Source organism: Lissotriton vulgaris, chromosome 10, assembly GCF_964263255.1.
Source record: "Lissotriton vulgaris chromosome 10, aLisVul1.2, whole genome shotgun sequence".
Taxonomy (NCBI): domain Eukaryota; kingdom Metazoa; phylum Chordata; class Amphibia; order Caudata; family Salamandridae; genus Lissotriton; species Lissotriton vulgaris.
This window is the reverse complement of record NC_141698.1, coordinates 846,894,962-846,916,151: the sequence shown is the minus strand read 5'-3', so window position 1 is coordinate 846,916,151 and position 21,190 is coordinate 846,894,962.

The window sequence follows — 21,190 nt, the reverse complement described above, 5'->3', positions numbered from 1 at the left end:
TCTTGTGTTATAGCGTTTACCGCTGGAAAGTTTATCCATGAATAGAATACCTCTGTCTGCCGATACTCGTGAGCCTCTATCACGAAAATTACTGTACCACCTTGAGGTGTCAGTCCGTTTTCTATAAGTTTTAAAGTTATAGATCTTCTTAACTGGACCGGGATGATAATAGCATCCGGGTCTGTGTATTCGGGACCTTGCTGAGTCGCATCTGCTGCGGCCCCATTGGTTCCGTTATTTTCTACTGACATTGTATAAATGCAGTTTTTGCAGAGTAGGTCTCCAAGGAGACAAAGATTAGATGCACAATATTTTGGAACACTGTATCCTTCAACGTTGAATAAACCAGAGCTTTACATAGGAATCTCTTCCTACTAAGGTCGGGCGGATTTTAACCTTTCACCCACTCCAGACGTCTATTGGAGTATTTACGGGAGAAAGGGGTGTGAAATATGCACGACTGAGTTACTCTACAAGTCTTGCGTTAGTTTATCGCCTTTCCAAACATTTGGGCGCCATGTAGTGTAGTTCCTAGTTTCCCACTAGGCCCTGCGCATTGGAATAACATAAACAGTAGTATCGACGTGGAACTGCTTATATTCCAGGCCTCCACTGACTATGCTAAACTTAATTGGGTTGTGTTACCAACTAGCTCAGAGGTCACTGGAAACTTTCTTCTCTGCATAGGAAGTGATCAGCTTCCTTGGCACAGACAAGAAGGGATTCAGTTTTCCAACAACCGTGCAACATGACAACTTTGCTCCTCAGATCAAGAGTCAATCTCTAGGGTCGTGTGAAACAATAGACAGAGATTTCACTCAGTCAGTCTAGTGCAGTTTACTTTCACGGTATGTAGAGAATAGAGAGACGGGCGTTCATCAATAAAGGGTTAACATTTATTGAACAGTCTTTCTTCTCGTACAAGAGAAATGTATTGCCACAATTGCAATAATTGTTATTATAAAAAGTACGTACAGTAAGATAAGGATTGCGAAATAGAACTGTAAAAGCATTGATATGGTTTCTTAGCCATACAATGGTTTAAAAGTAATAAAACATATATACAGTCATATTTACATTAGGCTAACATACTCAACTGGTGCTTCTAACTAAGCCTACCCCAGTGTGCCTGACCTAAGCCTAACACGTGAAAAGGGAGTAAGTAAGTAGCTTTAAGTTAAGTTGGTTTTGCCAAGGTTTGTTTCAAGAATTCTCGTCTAAGGGTTTAGTCAACACCATACCTCTGAATAGAATGATGGAGGATTGGTATCTCCTTCAGGGGTCTCTCTCGATATCCCAGTCACCCGCGAGGGTAAACCGGAAGCGCCGGGACTGGATTTCTCTGCACGAGAAAGGCAGCGGCTCCTCTCAGCGCGTCGAGGAAGGAGGGGTGACAGCGTCCGCGGGCAGCTGGAATCGGCTGGATGTCTTCGCAGAGGACGGCTGCTCAGCTCCTTAAGCGTACTGCACCATAGTTCGCGCTGTAGCGGCGATAATGGTAATCAGCAGCTTCACCACCACAGGATAGCAGGCTGCAGCGACAGAGTGCTAGATTTACCAACACGGGGTCGTGCAGGCAGCTGGCATCAGCAACAGGCAACGAATTCACATTGCTTAAGGCAACGTTGGTAATATTTATACCTGACAGGTGCCGGGTTTGACGCAAGTTTGCTGGACATAAGACGTCAATTAAAGATGTCACTAGGAAGTGACAGTTATCAGTTGCTCATTAGAGTTCCATTACTAATCAAAACATAGCAAGCGGGTATTTCCAGGTTTGCTAAGTTTTTATCTTGTTGAAGAACTCGGAGTGTTATCTAGGAATATCAGATAGTGACTGCTGCTCTGTCATTGCACTAATTGGTCGCAAAGGAAGTAGCAGAGAGTCATGCTGGAATGTGGCTCTGTTCGTGTGAGGCCAGAGATGACTTTTCAGAAAATCGCACTTGAACGGTTATGCCAATATAGGGAATAAATGGATTTATAGCCGAATAGGGGCATAAGGTCACAGTATCGATCAGGAACCTAGATAAGCACGCAACAACTGGTTAAGAAAATTGTCACTATCCACTCTGAGAAAGTCACACAGGAGGACGACTCAGAGGAAGATGATAGTCCGACACTAGATAGAATGAATTTCCTGGGTGTAGCGCGACATTGTCCTGGGTCCAAGTGGTGAACCCCACGTATGTCACTGAAAATTAAAAGATTACATCCTTCTTTGGAAGATCTTTTTCAGTCCACAGAAAGAGCCCTAGATGAATGGATGGACAATGAGCCTCCCCTTACACAGCAAGAAAAAGAATTGGCCCGGTCTGCCACCCATTGGATATCACAACACCGAGTATATGGCCCAGATATAGTAGCGCAAATGTTCTTGGCTCTTCCCCGAGCAGAACAACGACTAGCAGGTATTTATATGGTCCAACACCTGGCTATCTTATATGAGAATAACTCCCACCGACCAGACAAGCTATACAAATTGTTACAGGAAGTAGTGACAGATAGATGGAAGTCTCGAGGTCCGGAATTGATCAACACCATTCTGGACCTGCGTTTCCGTTTCCTGCAGCTTACCTTAGCCTCATCAGATCATGAACCTTACGGTATAGGCCAATATCCCTTACGAGAAGTCCACCCCATACACCAGCCAGATGGTACACTGCAACGAGTACATGTGTATACTCCCCTTACCAAGTTAGAGATAATGGAAATGAAAAAGACGGTGCCCTCTCACGAAATAGACCCCGGAGGATTCCATAGGGAACTGAAAGATATCCTCCAAATGGGTAGTTTTACATATCCAGATATAATAATACTCCTTAAAGTAATTCTACCTACAGGCATATTTGACAAATTGTAGGAAAAAGATTGGGAGGTGGGTGGTAAAAAGATCACGTGGACTGCCCTAGAACAAGAAGAGACAGCCAGAAAACCAGGTGAAGGTTTAGGTGAGCGCATAAGAGAACTGCCCAGTCTCCTCACACATGTCTTGCCTCTGTTGTTGACAACGAAAAAGGAGGATTGGGATGCCATTTCCGCCTGTAAACAAAAACCAGACGAGGATACGGGTGATTACTACACCAGATTAGAGAAATGTTTTTCTATAAATAGTGGTCTTGCACATAGCAGCGAGGCATATCCTCATCTTTTTGTGTCCAAATTGGTGGACAACGCCTTACCTTCCACCAGGAATAGAGTGTTGAAAGTTGAGAGTACCTGGCAAGCAAATAGTCCTTCACAAATGTTACAGATGTTACAGTACCACCACAACAGAATAAGGGAAGAACAGGAACAGGAAAAGAAGAGGGTAAAAGACACAAAAATGAAGGTACTGGTTGCACAGACGGCACCAGTAAATACGGGCCCCAAAGGTAATGTAGGGGCCAATAGAGGTACCTGTAACTACTGCAAACAGCAGGGCCATTTTGTGAAAGAATGTCCAGTTCTGAAACACAACATAGCGACAGGAAAGACGAAAGAACGCCCACACACTCCTAGACCAGGTAACACTCAGCAGCCTCAAACCATTACACCGCCACAGGTTCAGCAGCCCACTACTGCTACCACACAGATGTACCAGTACGCCCAATCAGATTACCCCGAGTTTGAACCGTGCGCATGAGACAGCCTTGAGAGAGAAAGTGACTTGACCCTTATTCCAGTTCCAGTAGATCAGAAAGGTCCATATGTACAAGCTCACTTACTGGGACAAGACAGAAAATTCCTCATAGACACGGGGGTGAGTAGGACTACCATAAGTCATAAGGAAGTCCCAGAGGTTCCTCTCTCTGGCTCACATAATATATCTTTGGGCTTTTCAGGAAAACGGATCATAAACAAAGTATCTGAACAAGTATCTTTAGGAGTGGGTCCTCTGACACGTACTACTGATTTGGTCCTTACAGAAACGTGCCCAGAAAATTTACTAGGTATCAAGACACTTAAAGAACTAGGAGCAGTAATATGCTGTTCACCGGAAGGAGTAAAATTGTTCCTACGAGATTTCAAAGGACATTTCACAGTCAAAGAATTCGACCCCAGACTAAAAGACATCCCGCCACATTTGTGGGCAAAAAGCTCGACTGATGTCGGATACATGGACATCACCACACATCAAGTCACACTCAATTTTTTTTTTATTTTTTTTTATTTATTTATGCAACTTTTAAAGCGCTACAATTACCCGAAGGTGTCTCGGCGCTAGGAGCTATGTATGCTACCAGAATCCTGAGAACAAGTAAGTTCTAAGTCTAAAGGGCTGAGGGCTTATTGAGAGAATAACCACGTCTTAAGTTGCTTTCGAAAAGTAAGTAATGTAGGACTAGATTTTATAATGAAAGGAAGGGAGTTCCATAACCACTCAAGGAGGGTGTAGTCTTACCCCGTATACGACAGTATAAGATTCCACCCGAGGCTGAACAAGCCTTACTAAAAATAATCCAAGAACTCATAGAGCATGGTGTGGTGATCGAGACTGATTCAAATGTTTGCAATTCACCAGTTCTTCCGGTCCTCAAAAGGACTGATCCTCAGGCACCCCCGGTCTACCAACTGGTGGTTGATCTCCAAGAGCTGAACAAATGTGTGATCCCACAATATCCGGTGGTCCCAGATATTTCCTCACTATTGACTGCCATGGATCCCGAAGCTGCATTTTTCACAGTCATCGACTTGAAGAATGCGTTTTTCAGCATTCCTATACATCCCGACAGTCAATATCTTTTCGGATTCAGTTTAAAAGGACGAAGCTTCAGGTTCACTAGAGCTCCCCAAGGCTTTACAAAAAGCCCGAGCATCTACAGCCAAGCACTAAAAAGACAACTTGACAGTATCAATATGCCTGCCAATACAGCGTTGATACAGTATGTCGACGACATCCTCGTCACAGCAAGGACAGAACCAGAATGTGAAAAAGCATCTCTCACAGTCCTACATTTCCTGACAGACAAAGGTCACAAGGTGTCTCCCTCAAAATTACAGTTCTGCGCACAGCAAGTAGCTTACTTAGGACATTTGCTGTCGAAAGAGGGTAGGCAACTAACAGAAGAACGAATCCAACTGATTTCAACAATTTCACAGCCAAAGTCACAGAAAGAAGTTCGTGCATTCATTGGTCTCACTTCATATTGCAGACAATGGATCCCTCAGTATGCCCACATAGTCAAACCCCTCATACAGTTAACCACAGTGGAAGCAGCCACTCATACAACTCTCCCTTGGACATTGGAACACTCCCAAGCATTTGAAGCTTTAAAACTAGCTCTGTGTCAAGCACCAGTTCTGGCCACCCCGAACTATAGCAAGCCTTTTACCCTGTTTGTGACGGAACGTGACGGAACAGCACTATCGGTCCTCACACAAGACCAAGCAGGAAGAAACAGACCCTGTGCTTATTTTTCTAGCACATTGGACCCCGTAGCTCAAGCTTTACCTGCATGTCTGAAATCCGTTGCGGCTACAGCCCTGGCCATAAGACAAAGTGATTCAATGGTGTTAGGACTTCCCCTGATAGTACAAGTACCACATGCTGTGGAAGTCCTTCTGAATAGAACACAGACCCAACACCTGACTGTAGCAAGACTGACAGGATATGATCTAACGCTCTTTCAGCCACACATAGAGATCAGACGATGCAACGTATTGAATCCTGCTACCCTTTTGCCCTCAAACACAGATGACACGACACAACATGACTGTGTGGAAATGATCGACGTAGTGACAAAACCAAGACAGGACCTAACAGATGTTGCACTCCCAGATCCTGATGTAACTCTCTATGTGGATGGGTCGTGCATGAGGACAAGCGCTGGAGAGTTAGTAGCAGCCTATGCAGTAACAACGGACTGTAAAGTTGTAGAGACTCAAAGAATTGACATTCTGTCAGCTCAAGCAGCAGAGCTCATCGCTCTGACACAGGCCTGCATATGGGCAAAACAATTGAAAGTGAACATCTATACCGATTCCCAATATGCTTTCGGTGTAGTTCACAATTTTGGAGTGTTATGGCAGGAAAGAGGTTTCCTTACCTCACATGGGGCCAAAATACAACATGGTCCCCTGATTCAAGCCCTACTAGATGCCATACACATACCTGCAGCCATAGCTATTCTGAAATGCAAAGCACATACCAAAGCTACAGACACCATATCCAAAGGAAATGACTTAGCGGACCGGACTGCTAAACAGACAGCCCAGTGAACACATCAGACTCTCAGGTACCAACACAGACTGTCACTATGATAGTGAGAGACCCCTTGAAAGATGTGCTAGACATACAGACACATGCCACCTCAGACGAAATAAAGAAATGGGCTGAACAAGGAGGGGTCCAGGCAGATCAAGGTTGGATGACCAAAGACCGAACAGTGTGGTTTCTCCCTGATTCCATGGTACAAGTTATAATTGACACAGCCCATAGCCCCGCTCACCTAGGCGAGAAAGGTATGCTGGATAGTCTACGGAATATCTGGTTTAACAAACATCTGAGAGCTGCAGCCAAACAAAAAGTAAAAACTTGCATGATATGTTGCCAATTTAATCCTGGTAAAGGTGTACCAGTAGAACAAGGTGGATTCCAGCCTCCTGATCATCCTTTCGAAGTCCTCCAAATGGATTATATCCAGATGGACAGATGCAGAGGGTACAAATATGTGCTAGTGGTAGTGTGTACACTGACACGATGGACTGAAGCATACCCTGTTCCAGACTATGGTGCCCAGACAAGAGCTAAGCAATTAGTGAGAGAATTCTTCCCCAGATACGGGTTACCAAGGGTCATTTATTCGGACAATGGACAGCCTGAATGTCTGACATAATATCGACAGACAGAATATCTACATACAAAAATATCGACACAAAAATATCGAAATCAAAAATATCGGAGTCATATCTTCATAAAGGTAAGTACAAAAATATCGAAAAAATAATATCGTAGTACAAAAATATCGAAATTAAAAATATAGTTTTTTTAAATGTAATAATAATAATGTAAACATAATTTTAAAATACATATAATTTTACAAATATTAAATTAAAATATTAAAACATAATAAAAAAATTAAAACTAATACATATACATTTAAAATAAATTAAAAACTTAATAATTTAATGTAATTTTATTTTTTTTAATTTCCTTTAATTGATTTAATTTAAATTTATTTTATTTTTACCCTGTACGACTGTACTCCAAAAACCCAAAACTGACCCTGAACCCTAAAAATACCCCTTTACCCAAAAACCCAAAACTGACCCTGAAACCTAAAAATACCCCTTTACCCAAAAACTGAAAACTGACCCTGAACCCTAAAAATACCCCTTTACCCAAAAACCCAAAACTGACCCTGAACCCTAAAAATACCCCTTTACCCAAAAACTGAAAACTGACCCTGAACCCTAAAAGTACCCCTTTACCCAAAAACTGAAAACTGACCCTGAACCCAAAAAATACCCCTTTACCCAAAAACTGAAAACTGACCCTGAACCCTAAAAATACCCCTTTACCCAAAAACTGAAAACTGACCCTGAACCCAAAAATACCCCTTTACCCAAAAACTGAAAACTGACCCTGAACCCTAAAAATACCCCTTTACCCAAAAACTGAAAACTGACCCTGAACCCTAAAAATACCCCTTTACCCAAAAACTGAAAACTGACCCTGAACCCTAAAAATACTCCTTTACCCAAAATTAATTAATCTTATTTAATTACCAATTAATTATTAATTAACAATAACAATAAAGTAAATATATTAGCACATTAGCTGTAATTAATTAAATTTAATAATTAATATTATTTTTCCCCAATTAATTAATTAACAATAAAAAAATTATATATAAAAAAATTACTCTAATTAATATAATTAACTAATTAATATTAATTAATTACCAATTAATTATTAATTAAAAATATGTACAAAATATATTAATTAATTAACTAATTAATATTAATTAATTACCAATTAATTATTAATTAAAAATATTTACAAACATATATTAATTAATTAATTATTATTAAATTACTTCCCACCCTATTCCCCTATAAACCCACAACCCACTCTGATACTAAAACGCAAAATGTAAACAAATTTACAAATTTTCAAACATACATTACAAAACATGTTTAACAAACATATAAACAACATAATAAAATACATAACACAAATTTTTTTTTCGATATTAGTAAAATTCGATATTAGTAACATACATACCTTAAAAAAACGATATTCTGTCTGTCGATATTTTGGACATTGATATTCTGTACTGTCGAAATTAAAACATCGATATTATTGTATATCGATATTTTAATTTCGATATTTTGTCTGCCTACCGGACAGCCTTTCTCCTCCAAATTGATGGAGGCTGTTTCTCTTTTATTGGGATATTCCTGGAGATTTCTTTGTGTCCGACACCCTCAGGCAGCTGGCCTATTAGAGCGACACAACCAGACCTTGAAAACGAAACTAGCCAAAATATGTGCAGAAAAATGGATAGACTGGGTCACTGCCCTCCCGGTCGCTCTCTTTTATATGCGAATGGTGGCACATTCCCGGACGGGACTGTCCCCTTTCGAAATAACATTCGGGAGACCTCCTAACATCTGGGGTGTCCCTTCTCCTAGAAAACTGACTGACATTGACTCTAATGTGTTGACAGATTACCTGGCTTCCTTGATGTCTGCACTCCAATCTTGTCGTTCACAGGTCACAGCAGCATTTCCAGACCTCACCGCGCCTGGAGAACACGCGATCAGGCCCGGTGATTGGATCCTAATCCGAAATTTTGATCGTACCAGCCCCCTGGAGAAGAGATGGACAGCTCCTAAACTGGTCCTCCTAACTACGAGGACCGCCATCAAAGTGGAAGGACGCAAAGGATGGCTCCACGCTAGCCACTGTCGGAAATTTTTTGGACCTATACCCACAGACACTGTGCCTTGTTCAACAGCTACCAACGCCCCGGATATAATTTCACCAATTCCAGAACTCACTCCTCAACAGGAATACCGATCGCGGCTGCGATCTCACCAAAAACAGACTAAAGACATTGCACCTGATCATAACGCACCAGTGGCTAATTAAGACCAGGAACAAGCTCTTGGTGAAGCAGCTGCTGGGGACGTTTTGATCTCGTGTTCAGAGACATCTTAGTATTAAATCCATAGACATCATGAGGAGAAATGACGCGGTGCGTCAATGGAAAAAGACTAATTATGTAAAATTACTGCATAGCAGGTTCTCGATTTTTCTGTTTACAATGTTGCTTGTTTGCTGTGTAGCAGCCTGTCTAGGATGGATCTTATGTACAGTTTTCCCTCCACATTCTTCCACGTTTGTAAAGAATACCACTATGCATTCCTATGTTGATCTACCCCCACACCCCGAGGACAGAAGAAAGGAATTTATAAATAATACATTCATTTCCACCCTCCATAAACACCAGCTCATAGTCAACAAGACCAACTGTTGGGTTTGTGGCTTGATGCCACAATCCATGCATAAGGGAATGCCCTTTTTCTCCCTCCCGTTCGGTTATTCAGGATCCGCCTATGCCTTAGCCATGATATTCTCTGCCTCCGTCAGAAACATTCCCCCGACCAATTGAAAAACGAGAGTAATTGGAACAAGGTAAAGACCAAAATAGTAAAGGCTGTTTCTAAAATGGTGGATCTCACTGTTACCTGGGGGAGGGCCGAAGATCACGAAAATATCAGTTACTCCCAGTTCCATGACATTGCTTCCTTCAGGGAAATGTTTTCCGTCGATCAAAGACGGACAGATCAAGGGGGTTGGGTAGTACCGCAAAACGTCCGGTTTTGCAAAAGGGGGAAGGGAAAAGGGGAAGTAATGGGTTTTTATTTTTGACACCTAGACATTTCACATTAAATACATTTTTTTCGTTGTAGGTAGCCAATTTTATCCACACATCATCATTTGAGCACTGCACTTTATCAGCATTATTCTTCCGAGCACTAATATGGCTAATGTATCGACATTTACCTCCGCACCGCTACCTTTTGGTTTGGACGGTGCCTAAGTCGTTCTACGATTCCCACATGATGAAATTCCGCCATGAGGGTGGTCAGATGGGAATTCTAACAGCCATCAGTGACTCTTTCTACTCTTAGACACATACTGCCCTATGATCCTCAGGTATCATCATGTCGACACACTTCCCTTGACCTGGTCACCTTCTTTGGTTGTTGTAAGGACATACACACTGCCCGCTCCCGATTTTCCGACCATAGTAACTGCCCCAAACACCTATTTCATTTGTGGACCCCATGCACGCACCTGGTTGCCCCAAGGCTGGTCTGGAAAGTGCTATATCACATTCCTATTACCACCGACTTACACAGCCCCCGCCAATTACCACCTGATTGACCCTCTGACCCAAGTTAGAAGACAAAGAAGGGGGGTCATAGATGCAGAAGATACTACAGGACAAGAAGTAGGAGATTTCTTTAAAGGTTTTCTCCCTTTCTGGGGACCTATGGCAAACAGTCGCCACATCCGGCAACTAACCCGTGTAGTTCAGGCCGCCATAGACGAAACAACTGGCGCTTTAAATAACATTACAGCTGAGGTCGCCGCAGACAGGCTCATGACACTACAACACCGTATAGTTTTAGATGTCCTGTTAGCCGACCGTGGTGATGTGTGTAAGGTAATAGGGTCCAGTTGTTGTGTATTTATTCCAGACAACGCCCCATCTGTTTACTCTGCTATCTCCCGCCTCCATGTTCTATCCGACAAATTGGATATGGACACCGGCATATGGTCCCTGACCGGCTGGTTTTGGGACCTCCTGTCCACCTGGGGGTGGAAGGCACTAACAGTCCTGGGCCTCGTTTTGGCCACTATCTTCCCCTGTTGCCTTTGTGTCCAGTGTGGCCCCGCCCTTTGTGGACTGTGTGCCACTTCCTGTACTCCTCGTCCACGGAACAGAGGAAAGAAAAATGAAATGATTATGTTACAGGAACAAGTATACGATCTGATGAATATAGAAATTTATTAAGAATTTCTGTAATAGGGTTTCTATCGGACAAGGAGGGAATGTGGAATTTGACTAAAAAGCTCTCTTTTTCTCTGGTGTCCCATCATGCACCCTATCCTCCCTGACATCGACCAGGCAAGCCGATCCTCCTATTTCCGACACAAACCCCGTTGTACCCCCTCTTGCCTGCTCTTTTTCCGTAAAGCTGACACATGCCAAGAATAATAACCAGCTACCATGTAACCTACGGGTTTCCATCCCGTTCGATATTTTCCCCTTAGACAAGAACGAAGTCAGTCAGATGGCTGACTCGGAATACCCCCTTCCCTGACTCTGTCACCGAACGAGCAGCTCTCGCTCGTCAATGATTTCCTAGTTTGCAAGGACAGCCACGGGTTGGGTTAACAACCAAGGGGAAACCTAATCAAGTACACGGGACAGCCACGAGGAAGAATAGTTTACTGCAGCCCATTCTTCCTCTTCCCCGCTGCACACACATACCATTGTGAAACATCACCACCCTTGTGTACGAAGTAAAGAACGCACAATGCCTCGTCCTCTTCACCTTTCCGACAGAAATGACCCAGTAACAATGCCTCGATTCTCTGTCCTCAGATACCAGCAACTTTGTAACTTGCCACCACAATCGCCCGATGCAATATGTTTGTCTATGTGTAAATGCTGTTCAGGTTATTCTTTAAACGAGAACAAGTATGCTATGATTACATCATGAAATGATTGAATCGAGTCTAAGGGAAACTTCTTCTTTTTGATTGTACTCGTACTGTATATAAGTGTTGTTATGTTTCAAGCAAAGTAGACTACTCCTGAACCCGCTTGGTGAAGGAGCTCTCCCTTAACTCGAGTTCTGGAATAAAACCCTTTCAACTCGAAGACCACGGACTCTGCTCCTCATTTTATGCATTACCATTTTCTTGGGTAATTATAGAAATTCCGAAACGGCGTAAATAACTAGCTTTTTATTTACCACACCAGAGAAGGCCCAACCGGTTCTGGCCGGACACCGACACCCTCTGCCTGGCAGATCAAAGGATTTTTGTGTAAAAATACTGGGTACCAGACCCCTGAACTTTAAAACTCATCTGGATCAAGAAGACTGCACAGAAGAAGAGCCTGAGAAACTGCTGAAAGGAACGACTGCTTTGCTGCATGCTTTGCTGGGCTGACCTGCAGTGGCTGCTTCTGTCTTGGGCAGTGAAAGGCCTGAACTTGACTTTCCGCACCAAAATTGGTGAGACTCTCCAAGGGCTTGAGGTAGAGCTTGCCCCCTGTTCATGAAGTCTCAGGAACATCAAAGACTTCAGGTTCTTCGACCAGCCGCTCTGGGGACTGCGTTTTGTGCTGCAACCCAAAGAACTCCACCGACGACGTCTACGATGACCCTGCTGAACCCATGCCCTGAAGGCACCGCAGAGGGCACCGCTACAATACCCCAACGCGACCCTGGTCTCACCAACAATGCCTATTGACGCCATCACCGAACCGCTGCTCGCACCGCGACCTGTGGGCCCGCACTCTACACTGCCTCGCTACACGATGACGCCGTGGCCTTCCTGACGCAGCCACTTCCCACCAAAATCGCTGCTGCTGCCTGCACTGTTGTTCGGGGCCACTGCTCATAAGTTACATGATGCACCGCCCTCATCCGACACCGCAGCCTTAGCCCACCGACGCCGGTGTCATCAACTCTAGTTCGTCAGCCGACTACAGCGTTTCAGCAACGACAACGCCGCTTCTTGCACCATGACCTGCTAGCAACACGATGAGCATCGCCTCCATCTCGCACCGCGACCCTGATCTCACCGACGGCACCATCTGATGCCGCCATCGAGCCACTGCTTGCACCGTGACCTGGGGGCACTGCACACCGCAGCACCCGATGCCTGTTGGCACCAGCGCTCTAGATCCCATCAGACAGGAGCTCAACCTGCAACGCGAGTGATTTCAAGGGCCCCATCACCCTGCATCTCTGAAAGGTACTGTTTGTGGGTCTTCCCGACACTGTAGTTGGCCTGTGACCCTTCGGTCAGCCAGAACTGTTTTAGGATTTGTTGTGCACAACGCCATGATAGCCCCAGACGGAGCTATCGACATTAAGGAACTATTTTTAAAGCATATTTTGATAAGTGAACATTTTGAAGTATAGTAGTGTGGATTTTTATTGTATTTGGTCTTGTCTTAAGTATATAAAAATTGGATATTTTTCTAAACTGGTGTTCTGTAGTGTGTACACTGTTTTACTGTTGGTTATGTGCAAATGCTTTACATACTGCCTCTAAGATAAGCCTGGCTGCTCGTGCCAATCTACCAATAAAGGGCAAATGGGTATTCAATAGTATATTTGAGGGGCTCTATAACACATATATACATAAGACATGTCTGCCTCTGCAACTGAATGACAGAGCAGAATTGAGAAGATTTGACCACCTATAGGAGAAGATACCCGCTTTTTAAGCTACCATCTTCAGATGTATAACACATGTAAGAATACATATACAAGTAGACATATACCTCAGGCAGGAGAGCACGCAGACCTTTAAACTTGACAGCTTGCACTTCCCATTTGAGTACAGATAGTGGCGAGAGAAGTTCAGAAAGAATCAAGAGAGTTGCAGAAACAGGCAAAATAGGTGCAGAAAGAGTGAAGAGGGGTACAGAAAGAAGCAAGAGGGGTACACGAATTTGCAAGAGAGGTGCAGAAAGAACAAACAGAGGTGCAGAAGGAGGTGGGAGGGGTGCAGAAAGAAGCAAGAGAAGTGCAAAAAGAAGCAACAGAGGTGCAGAAGGAGACAAGAAAACTGCTGAAAGAGGCAAGAGAGTTGCAGAAACAGGCAAGAGATGAGAGGGTTTCAGAAAGAGGCAAGGGGAGTGCAGAAAGAAGCAAGAGAAGTACAGAAAGAAGCAACAGAGGTACTGAAAGAGGCAAGAGGGGTACAGAAAGGAGTACAGAAGGAAGCAACAGAGGTGCAGAAAGAAGCAACGGGAGTGCAGGCACAGGCAAGAGGAGTGCAGAAAGAGGCAAGAGAGGTGCAAAAAAAGGGAACAGGGGTACAGTAAGAGGCAATAGCGGTACAGAAAGAGGGAATAAGGGTACAGAAAGAGGCAAGTGGGGTGCAGAAAGAAGCAACAGAGGTACAGAAAGAGGCAAGAGGAGTGCAGAAAGAGGCAAGAGCAGTGCAGAAAGATCCAACATAGGTGCCAAAAGAGGCAAGAGGGGTACAGAAATTTACAAGAGGTGCAGAAAGAAGCAAAAGAGGTACAGAAGGATACAAGAGAACTACAGATAAAGCAATGGAGTTGCAGAAACAGGCAAGAGAGGTGCAAAAAAGGAAGAAGCAACAGAGGTGCAGAAAGAATAAAGAAATGTACAGAAGGAGGGAAGAGGGGTGCAGAAAGAGGCAAGAGGGGTACAGACAAAAGGAAGAACAGTACAGTAAGAAGGAATAGAGGTGCAGAGAGAGAAAAGAGAAGTACTGAAAGAGACAAGAGAGGTGCAGAAAAAAGGAACAGGGTGTTGGAAGAGACAATTGAGGTACAGAAAAAGGGAATTAGGGTGCATAAAGAGGCAAGAGAAGTGCAGAAAGAAGCAACAGAGGTACAGAAGGAGGCAAGAGGGGTACAGAAAGAGACAAGAGAAGTTCAGAAAGAAGCAACAGAGGTGCAGAAGGAGGCAAGGGAACTGATGAAAGAGGCAAGAGAGTTGCAGAAACAGGCAAGAGAGGTCCAGGAAGAAGCATGAGAAGTACAGAAAGAAGCAGCAGAGGTGCAGAAACAGACTAGAGGGGTGCAGAAAGAGGCAAGAGAAGTACAGAGAGAAGCAAAAGATGTGCAGAAGGAGGCAAGAAAACTGCAGAAAGTGGCAAGCGAGTTGCAGAAACAGGCAAGAGAGGTACAGAAAAAGGGAACAGGGGTCCAGAAAGAGGCGAGAGAGGTGCAGAAAGAGGTGCAAAGGGATCAGAAAGTAGCAAGAGGAGTGCAGAAAGAAGCAACAAAAGGGCAGAAAGAAGCAGGAGAAGTGAAGAAAGAAGCAATGGGTACAGAAAGAGATGAGGGGGTGAAGAAAGAGGCCAGAGAAGTGCAGAAAGAAGCAACATCCGTGCAGAAGGAGGTAAGAAGGGTGCAGGAAGAGGCAAGAGGAGTGCAGAACTTTGCAAGAGAGGTGCAGAAAGAAGCAAGAACAGTGCATAAAGAAACAACAAAGGTGCAGAAGGAGGCAAGAGGGGTAAAGAAAGAGGCAAACGAAGTGCATAAACAAGCAAAAGAGGTGTAGAAAGAGGCAAGAGAGTTGCAGAAACCGACAAAAAGGGTACAGAAAAACGCATGAGCAGTGCTGAAAGAACCAACATCCGTGCAGAAGGAGGTAAGAAGGGTGCAGGAAGAGGCAAGAGGAGTGCAGAACTTTGCAAGAGAGGTGCAGAAAGAAGTAAGAACAGTGCATAAAGAAACAACAAAGGTGCAGAAGGAGGCAAGAGAGGTAAAGAAAGAGGCAAACGAAGTGCATAAACAAGCAAAAGAGGTGTGGAAAGAGGCAAGAGACATGCAGGTGCACAAAGTGGGAAGAATGGTACAGAAAGGAGTACAGAAGGAAGCAACAGAGGTGCAGAAAGAAGCAACGGGAGTGCAGGCACAGGCAAGAGGAGTGCAGAAAGAGGCAAGAGAGGTGCAAAAAAAGGGAACAGGGGTACAGTAAGAGGCAATAGCGGTACAGAAAGAGGGAATAAGGGTACAGAAAGAGGCAAGTGGGGTGCAGAAAGAAGCAACAGAGGTACAGAAAGAGGCAAGAGGTGTGCAGAAAGAGGCAAGAGCAGTGCAGAAAGATCCAACATAGGTGCCAAAAGAGGCAAGAGGGGTACAGAAATTTACAAGAGGTGCAGAAAGAAGCAAAAGAGGTACAGAAGGATACAAGAGAACTACAGATAAAGCAATGGAGTTGCAGAAACAGGCAAGAGAGGTGCAAAAAAGGAAGAAGCAACAGAGGTGCAGAAAGAATAAAGAAATGTACAGAAGGAGGGAAGAGGGGTGCAGAAAGAGGCAAGAGGGGTACAGACAAAAGGAAGAACAGTACAGTAAGAAGGAATAGAGGTGCAGAGAGAGAAAAGAGAAGTACTGAAAGAGACAAGAGAGGTGCAGAAAAAAGGAACAGGGTGCTGGAAGAGACAATTGAGGTACAGAAAAAGGGAATTAGGGTGCATAAAGAGGCAAGAGAAGTGCAGAAAGAAGCAACAGAGGTACAGAAGGAGGCAAGGGAACTGATGAAAGAGGCAAGAGAGGTGCAGAAAAAAGGAACAGGGTGTTGGAAGAGACAATTGAGGTACAGAAAAAAGGGAATTAGGGTGCATAAAGAGGCAAGAGAAGTGCAGAAAGAAGCAACAGAGGTACAGAAGGAGGCAAGAGGGGTACAGAAAGAGACAAGAGAAGTTCAGAAAGAAGCAACAGAGGTGCAGAAGGAGGCAAGGGAACTGATGAAAGAGGCAAGAGAGTTGCAGAAACAGGCAAGAGAGGTCCAGGAAGAAGCATGAGAAGTACAGAAAGAAGCAGCAGAGGTGCAGAAACAGACTAGAGGGGTGCAGAAAGAGGCAAGAGAAGTGCAGAGAGAAGCAAAAGATGTGCAGAAGGAGGCAAGAAAACTGCAGAAAGTGGCAAGCGAGTTGCAGAAACAGGCAAGAGAGGTACAGAAAAAGGGAACAGGGGTCCAGAAAGAGGCGAGAGAGGTGCAGAAAGAGGTGCAAAGGGATCAGAAAGTAGCAAGAGGAGTGCAGAAAGAAGCAACAAAAGGGCAGAAAGAAGCAGGAGAAGTGAAGAAAGAAGCAATGGGTACAGAAAGAGATGAGGGGTGAAGAAAGAGGCCAGAGAAGTGCAGAAAGAAGCAACAGAGGTGCAGAAGGAGGTCCGAGGAGTGTAGAAAGAGGCAAGAGAGTTGCAGAAACCGACAAAAAGGGTACAGAAAAACGCATGAGCAGTGCAGAAAGAACCAACATCCGTGCAGAAGGAGGTAAGAAGGGTGCAGGAAGAGGCAAGAGGAGTGCAGAACTTTGCAAGAGAGGTGCAGAAAGAAGCAAGAACAGTGCATAAAGAAACAACAAAGGTGCAGAAGGAGGCAAGAGGGGTAAAGAAAGAGGCAAACGAAGTGCATAAACAAGCAAAAGAGGTGTGGAAAGAGGCAAGAGACATGCAGGTGCACAAAGTGGGAAGAATGGTACAGAAAGAGGCAAGAGGGGTTCAGAAAGAAGCAAGAGAGGTGCAGAAAGAAGCAACAGAGGTGCAGAAAGAAGCAAGAGGGGTGCAGAAAGAGGAACGAGAGGTGCAGAAAGAAGCAACAGAGGTGCAGAAAGAGGGTTGCAGAAAGAAGCAAGAAAAGTGCAGAAAGAAGGAACAGAGGTGCAGAAAGATACAAGAGGGGGAATGACAGAGGCACGAGAGGTGCAGAATGTTGAATGGGGGTACAGAAAGAGGCAAGAGGGGTACAGAAATGTGCAAGGCAGGCACAGAAAGAAACAAGAGCAGTACAGAAAATGCCAAGAGATGTGCAGAAGGAGGCAATAGGGATGCATAAAGAGGCAAGAGAAGTACAGAAAGAAACAGCAGGTGTGGAAAGAGGCAAGAGAACTGTAGAAAGAGGCAACAGAGTTGCAGAAACAGGCAAGAGATGTGCATAAAGAGGGATCAGGGGTACAGAAAGAGGCATGAGAGGTGCAGAAAGAAGCAATAGAGTTGCAGAAAGAAGCAAGAGAAGTGCAGAAAGAAGCAACATAGGTGCAGAAAGAGACACAGGAGGTACAGAAAGAGGGGTGCAGGAAAAGGCAAGGGGTACAGAAAGAGGCAAGATCAGTGCAGAAAGAACCAACATAGATGCTGAACGAGGTAAGAGGTGTGCAGAAAGAGGCAAGAGAGATGCAGAAATTTACAAGAGAGGTGCAGAAAGATGCAACAGAGGTACAGAAGGAGACAAGAGATTTGCTGAAACAGACAGGAGAGGTGCAGAAAAAATGGAACAGGGATGCAGAAAGAGGCAAGAGAGGTGCAGAAAAGGAAGAAGAGTGCAGGAAGAGGCAAGAGGGGTGCAGAAAGAAGCAAAAGATGTTCAGAAAAAAGCAAGAGAAGTGCAGGAAGAAACAACAGAGGTGCAGAAAGAGGCAAAAGATATACAAAAGGAGGGAAGAGGGGTGCAGAAAGATGCAAAAGGGGTACAGAAAGAAGGAAGAGCAGTGCAGAAAGAAGCATTAGAGGTGTAGAGAGAGGCAAGAGAGGTACAGAAAGAGACAAGAGAGGTGCAGTAAAAGGGAACAGGGGTGTTGAAAGAGACAGGATAGGTGCAGAAAGAGGAAAGAAGGGTGCAGAAAGAGGCAAGATAAGTGCACAAAAGAAGCAGCAGAGGTGCAGAAAGAGACAAGAGAGGTACAGAAAGAGGGGTGCAGGAAAAGGCAAGGGGGTGCATAAAGAAGCAAGAGCAGTGCAGAAAGAATCAACAGAGGTGCAGAAGGAGGCAAGAGGGGTGCCAACAATTACAAGAGAGGTACAGAAAGAAGCTAGAGCAGTGCAGAAAGAACCAACAGAGGTGCAGAAATATACAAGAGGGTATAGAAAGAGGCAAGAGAAGTTTAAAGAGAGCCAGCAGAGGTGCAGAAACAGACAAGAGCGGTGCAGAAAGAGGCAAGAGAAGTATTATTTTATTTATTTTAAAGTTTTATAGGGCGCGAACCAGACCCGTGTGGTATCAGAGCGCTTTACAGGTTTAAGGGTGGTATACAAAGCGTTAGGAAGGGAGGGAACAATTGGGTAAGATGGGGGATACATTATACATTGTACAAGAAAGAGCACGAAATCCAAGGTCCCAGCTACAAGAGGGATAAAAAGTTAAAAATAGGTGCACACTTATAAAAGAGGCACGCAGTCTCGACTCTTGGGTGGGAGGCCCAGGAGTGCAATAATAGGTTTCCTCCGTAGAGCCGTGGATGATGTCAAGGTGGAGGGTGGAAACATGTTGCTAAAGTGATTGAGATGTAATCATAAGACGAGGTATTTGCCCATTAAGAAGGTTTTGGTCTCCTTTTTAAAGTGTGCCAAGGACGGATGTCTTCTGATGGCGGGTGGGAGGGAGTTCCAGATTCTTGGAGCGGCCCCAGAGAAGGCCCGATTGTTGGTTTTTTTCTTACAGAAGCGGGCTGGTTCCAGCAATAGGTCTTTGGCAGATCAGGAGTTTCTGGCTCTTCCTAATATCATGCGTTTATGGGTGAGAAAAGCAGGGGAATTGAAATAGAGAGCTCTGTGAGTAATGCAGGCCATTTTAAATTGAATTTTGACCTCTAGGGGAAGCCAGTTCAAAGTTTTAAGGTGGGTAGAAATGTGGTTGAATTTCTTTGAGCCAGTTAGGAGTCTGGCGGTGGTATTGAGGCAGGCTTTCAGTGGGGCCAGGGTGATCTTGGGTAGCCCTGCGAGAGTGGAGCATCAATGTTCTAGTCTGGAAATGACTAGAGCCTGTATTGCCATTTTGAGGTCAGAAACTTCAAGGAAGGGTTTTAGGTTTCTTAGGTAATTCAGGTGGAACCTGACCGTCTTGGCCATCGAGTTTATATGGCTGCACATGTTCAGGCTGCCATCAAGGGTTATTCCAAGGGATTTCGCAGAGTCAACAATGGTGGGAGGGCAGTTTAGGGCGGTGATGCTCTTGATCCATTCCTGGATGTCAGGATTGGTTTTGAGTGCTGAGATTAGGAGAAATACAGTTTTATTTGAGTTGAGTTTAAGCTGGTTGGCGGTGAGCCAATGGACTGTCAGCTTCAGTACCTCATTCAAGGAGCGAATGTCCTCAGGGGAGGAGATTTTGATATAGATTTGTGTATCGTCTTCGTACATAAGGTAAGAGATATTGGCGGCATGTAGTACCTCAGTGAGTGGTTCAAGGTAAAGATTGAAGAGGGTAGGGGAGAGGGTTGATCCTTGGGGGACACCAACTGTGACCGGAGAGAGAGCGGAAAGATTACCGTTGATGAGGACTCTCTGAGAGCGATTTTGGAGGAAGGATCTAAACCATTCAAGAACGGTGCCATCTAAGCCCATTCTGAGTTTGAGTCGTTCAAGGAGGATTTCGTGGTTAACCGTATCAAAGGCAGAAGATAGGTCTAGGACTAGGAGGATTAGGAGACAGGTTTTGACTTGATCGAGGGCTTGGAGGGCGTCATCCACGATGTGGAGGACGGTGGTTTCCGTGTTGTCTCCAGGACATAAACTGGATTGAATTCATCTAGCAGATGGAAGTTATTAATGTGTAGGCTCAGCTGCTGTTGCACACATTTTTCTAGAATTTTGGCAAAGAGTGGGATTTGGATATGGGTCTGTAATTTTCAGCGGAAGCATGGTCCAAGGGAGGTTTTTTTTAGGATAGGGACAACTTGTCCAGCCTTGAGGGAATCAGGAATTGAGCCCTGTTGGAGGGAGGCGTTGATTATTGACATCCAGGAGGGAATGATAGCCTGAGAGGCGGCTGCTAGGCAGTTAGAGGGTAGAGGATCATTGAAGTGATTGTTCGGGTTTAAGGAGGTGAGACTTTTCAAGATAGAGTGTTCGTCATAGTATTTAAAATTGGAACAGTGTGCTAGATTTTTGGGTGAGGTTTGGTGGAGCTGTCAGATTTTGATTTTGTCAGTGAGTTGCAGATTTAAGTTCATTTCCATGGGCAGAGATTTTGTCACAGAAGAAGGAAGAAAACTCCTCGCTATTAGGGGTTTGGATGTTCCCTTGGAGGTTTTTGCTAGTTTGTTGGATTGAAGTTTGACCAAGTCGAACAGCTTGCGAGGTTGTTTTTTGGCATTCTCGAGTTCAGTTCGGAAGAGTTCTGTTTTTGAGTTGAGTATTTTCTTATTATGAGCATTTCTGGGCTGGCGGAGAAGTTTTAGATGGGCTGCTGATGGGTGTTGTTTCCAGTTTCCTTCAGTTTATCGAAGGGATCTCCTCTCCTTGTTGAGGGATCCGCTAAACCAGGGATTCCTGTCCTTGATCTGGGTTCTTTTTAATTTCAGTGGTGCCAGGTCATCGAGAATATCGGATATGGTTAAGGAATAGTGATCCACTAGGTTGTCAACCGAGGTGCACTGAGGGGGGGAGGTTGGTCTCACAAAGCGCTGCCAGTTTCCTTGGATCAAGGTTCTTGGTGTCTCTAACCCATCATTTGGGAATCA